Source organism: Hordeum vulgare, chromosome 3H, assembly GCF_904849725.1.
Source record: "Hordeum vulgare subsp. vulgare chromosome 3H, MorexV3_pseudomolecules_assembly, whole genome shotgun sequence".
Taxonomy (NCBI): Eukaryota; Viridiplantae; Streptophyta; class Magnoliopsida; order Poales; family Poaceae; genus Hordeum; species Hordeum vulgare.
In genome coordinates, this window is record NC_058520.1 from 115,875,916 (window position 1) to 115,881,368 (window position 5,453).

Sequence of the window (5,453 nt, forward strand, 5' to 3'; positions counted from 1 at the left end):
ACATCTTTGCGACAAGTCGAGCTTTTCTTAATAGTGACTTATCACCATCGTCGTCTGTCTTCCTTTTAAAGATCCATCTTTACTCAATAGTCCTACGACCATCAAGTAGTTCTTCCAAAGTCTACACTTTGTTTTCATACATGGATCCTCTCTCGGATTTCATGGCCTCCAGCCATTTGTCGGAATCCGGGCCCACCATCGCTCCTCCACAGCTTGTAGGTTCATTATTGTTCAACAACATGACCTCCAAGACAGGGTTACCGTACCACTCTGCAGTAGTATGCGACCTTGTCAACCTACGAGGTTTGTAGTAACTTGATCCGATGCTCGATGATCACCATCATCAGCTTTCACTTCAATTGGTGTAGGCGCCACAGGAACAACTTCCTGCGCCCTGCTACACAGTGGTTGAAGTGATGGTTCAATAACCTCATCAAGTTCTACCACCCTCCCACTCAATTCTTTCGAGAAAAACCTTTCCTCGAGAAAGGATCCATTTCTAGAAACAAACACTTTGCTTTCGGATCTGAGATAGGAGATGTACCCAACTGTTTTGGATATCCTATGAAGATGCATTTATCCGCTTTGGGTTTGAGCTTATTCGACTGAAACTTTTTCACACAAGTGTCGAAGCCCCAAACTTTCAAGAAACGACAGTTTAGATTTCTCTAAACCTCAGTCTATACTGTGTCATATCAACGGAAATACGCGGTGCCCTATTTAAAGTGAATGCGATCGTCTCTAATGCATAACCCATAAACGATAGTGGTAATTCGATAAGAGACATCATAGCATGCACCATACCAAATAGTGCGTGGCTATGACGTTCAGACACATCGTCACACTATGATGTTCCAGGTGGCATGAACTGCGAAACAATTTCCACATTGTCTTAACTGCGTACCAAAACTCGTAACTCAGATATTCATTTCTATGATCATATCGTAGACAGTTTATCCTCTTGTTACGACGAACTTCACTCCTGAAACAGAATTGAACTTTTCAATATTTCAGACTTGTGATTCATTAAGTAAATACTCTTGTATCTACTCAAATCGTCATTGAAGTAAGAACATAATGATATCCACTGCGTGCCTCAGCACCCATTGGACTGCATACATCAAAATGTATCACTTCCAACAAGTTACTATCTTGTTTCATCTCAATGAAAACAAGGACTTGCTCATGTGGTATGATTTGCATGTCACTAGTGATTCAAAATCAAGTGAGTATAAAGATCCATCAGCATGGAGCCTCTTCATGCAATTTATACCAACATGACTCAAGCGGCAGTGCCACAAGTAAGTGGTACTATCATCATTACCTCGTATCTTTTGGCACCAATATCATGAACATGTGTAACACTACGATCGAGATTCAATAAACCATTGAAGGTGATTATTCAAGCAAATAGAGTAACCATTATTCTCTTTAAATGAATAATCGTATTGCAATAAACACGATCCGATCATGTTCATGCTTAACGCAAGCACCAAATAACAATTATTTAGGTTTAACACCAATCCCGATGGTAGAGGGAGCGTGCGACGTTTGATCATATCAACCTTGGAAACACTTCCAACACGTATCGTCACCTCGCCTTTAGCTAGTCTCCGTTTATGCTGTAGCTTTCATTTCGTGTTACTAATCACTTAGCAACCGAACCGGTATCCAATACCCTCGTGCTACTAGGAGTACTAGTAAAGTACACATCAACATCATGTATATGAAATATACTTCTTTGGACTTTTGCCAGCCTTCTTATCTACCAAGTATCTAGAGTTGCTGTTCCTCGGTGACCATTCCCCTCATAACAGAAGCACTTAGTCCCAGGCTTGGGTTTAATCTGGGGTCTCTTCATTAGTGCAGCAACTACTTTGCCGTTTGACGAAGTATCCCTTCTAGCCCTTGCCTTTCTCGAAACTTAGTGGTTTTACTAACCATCAACTATTGATGCTCCTTCTTGATTTGTACTTTCGCAGTGTCAAACATCGCGAAATGCTCAAGGATCATTGTATCTATCCTTGATATGTTATAGTTCATCACGAATCTCTCACAGCTTGGTGGCAGTGACTTTGGAGAACCATCACTATCTTATCTGGAAGATCAACTCCCACTTGATTCAAGCGATTGTCGTACTCAGATAATCTGAGCACACGCTCAATGATTGAGATTTTCTCCTTTAATTTGTGGACAAAGAATCTTGTCGGAGGTCTCATACCTCTTAACAAGGGCACAAGCATGAAATCACAATTTCATCTCTTTAGAACATCTCTTATGTTCCGTGACGTTTCAAAACGTCTTCGGTGCCTTGCTTCTAAGCCATTAAGTATTTTGTACTGAACTATCGTATAGTCATCATAAATGTGTATGTCAGATGTTCACAACATCTACAGACGACGCTCGAGGTGCAGCACACCGAGTGGTGCATTAAGGACATAAGCCTTCTGCGCAGCAACGAGGACAATCCTCGGCAAAGTTTGCTACTATCAACTTTCAACTAAATTGTCTCTACGAACATATAAAAACAGTAGAGCTATAGCGCAAGCTACATCGTAATTCGCAAAGACCATTAGACTATGTACATGATAATTAGTTCAATTAATCATGTTACTTAAGAACTCCCACTCAAAAAGTACATTCTCTAGTCATTTGAGTGGCACATGATCCAAATCCACTATCTCAAGTTCAATCATCACGTGAGTCGAGAATAGTTTCAGTGGTAAGCATCTCTATGCTAATCATATCAACTATACGATTCAAGCTCGACCTTTCAGTCTCATGTGTTCCGAGGCCATGTCTGCACATGCTAGGCTCGTCAAGCTTAACCCGAGTGTTCCGCGTGTGCAACTGTTTTGCACCCGTTGTATGTGAACGTTGAGTCTATCACACCCGATCATCACGTGGTGTCTCGAAACGAAGAACTGTCGCAACGGTGCACAGTCGGGGAGAACACAATTTCGTCTTGAAATTTTAGTGAGAGATCACCTCATAATGCTACCGTCGTTCTAAGCAAGATAAGGTGCATAAAGGATTAACATCACATGCAATTCATAAGTGACATGATATGGCCATCATCACGTGCTTATTGATCTCCATCACCAAAGCACCGACACGATCTTCTTGTCACCGGCGCCACTCCATGATCTCCATCAACGTGTATCCATCGGGGTTGTCGTGCTACTCATGCTATTACTACTAAAGCTACATCCTAGCAAAATAGTAAACGCATCTGTAAGCACAAACGTTAGTTTAAAGACAACCCTATGGCTCCTGCCGGTTGCCGTACCATCGACGTGCAAGTCGATATTATCTATTACAACATGATCATCTCATACATCCAATATATTACATCACATCGGTGGCCATATCACATCACAAGCATACCCTGCAAAAACAAGTTAGACGTCCTCTAATTTTGTTGTTGCATGTTTTACGTGGTGACCATGGGTATCTAGTAGGATCGTATCTTACTTACGCAAACACCACAACGGAGATATATGAATTGCTATTTAACCTTATACAAGGACCTCCTCAGTCAAATCCGATTCAACTAAAGTTGGAGAAACCGACACTTGCCAGTCATCTTTGAGCAAGGGGGTTACTCGTAGCGATGAAACCAGTCTCTCGTAAGCGTACGAGTAATGTCGGTCCAAGCCGCTTCAATCCAACAATACCGCGGAATCAAGAAAAGACTGAGGAGGGCAGCAAAACGCAAATCACCGCCCACAAAAACTTTTGTGTTCTACTCGAGAAGACATCTACGCATGAACCTAGCTCATGATGCCACTGTTGGGGAACGTCGCATGGGAAACAAAATTTTTCCTACGCGCACGAATACTTATCATGGTGATGTCCATCTACGAGAGGGGATTTCCGATCTACGTACCCTTGTAGATCGCACAGCAGAAGCGTTAAGAAACGCGGTTGATGTAGTGGAACGTCCTCACGTCCTTCGATCCGCCCCGCGAACTGTCCCACGAACCGTCCCGCGATCCGTCCCACGATCCGCTCCGATCTAGTGCCGAACGGACGGCACCTCCGCGTTCAGCACACGTACAGCTCGACGATGATCTCGGCCTTCTTGATCCAGCAAGAGAGACGGAGAGGTAGATGAGTTATCCGGCAGTGTGACGGCGCTCCGGAGGTTGGTGGTAATCTAATCTCAGCAGGGCTCCGCCCGAGCTCCGCAGAAACGCGATCTAGAGGAAAAACCGTGGAAGTATGTGGTCGGGCTGCTATGGAAAAAGTTGTCTCAAATCAGCCCTAATACATCAGTATATATAGGAGGTAGGGAGGGGAGGAGGCAGCCTCAAACCCTCAAGGTTTGGCCGAAATTTGAGGTGGAGGAGTCCTACTGCAATCCTACTTGGAGTAGGATTCCACCTTCCCACTTGGAAACTCTTTCCACCTTGTGTTTTTCCCTTCTCAAACCTTATGGGTCTTAGTGGGAACTTATTCCAGCCCACTAGGGGCTGGTTTATCTCTTCTAATAGCCCATGAGACCCCTTGGGGCGTGACACCCCTCTAGATGGTCCCCGTCACCCCTCCCGGCACTCCCGGTACACTACCGATGAGCCCGAAACTTTTCTGGTAATGCCCGAAAACTTTCCGGTAACCAAATGAGGTCATCCTATATATCAATCTTCGTCTCCGGACCATTCCGGAAACCCTCGTGATGTCCGTGATCCCATCCAGGACTCAAATACGCATAAAACATCGTCGAACCTTAAGTGTGCAGACCCTGCGGGTTCGAGAACTGTGTAGACATGACCCGAGGGACTCCTCGGTCAATATCCAATAGCGGGACCTGGATGCCCATATTGGATCCTACATATTCCGAAGATCTTTATCGGTTGAACCTCAGTGCCAAGGATTCATATAATCCCGTATGTCATTCCCTTTGTCCTTCGGTATGTTACTTGCCCGAGATTCGATCGTTGGTATCCGCATACCTATTTCAATCTCGTTTACCGGCAAGTCTCTTTACTCGTTCCATAATACAAGATCCCGTGAGTTACACTAAGTCACATTGCTTGCAAGTCTTGTGTGTGATGTTGTATTACCGAGTGGGCCCCGAGATACCTCTCCGTCACACGGAGTGACAAATCCCAGTCTCAATCCATACTAACTCAACGAACACCTTCGGAGATACCTGTAGAGCATCTTTATAGTCACCCAGTTACGTTGCGATGTTTGATACACACAAAGCATTCCTCCGGTGTCAGTGAGTTATATGATCTCATGGTCATAGGAACAAATACTTGACACGCAGAAAACAGTACCAACAAAATGACACGATCAATATGCTACGTCTATTAGTTTGGGTCTAGTCCATCACATGATTCTCCTAATGATGTGATCCCGTTATCAAGTGACAACACTTGCCTATGGTCAGGAAACCTTGACCATCTTTGATCAACGAGCTAGTCAACTAGAGGCTTACTAGGGAT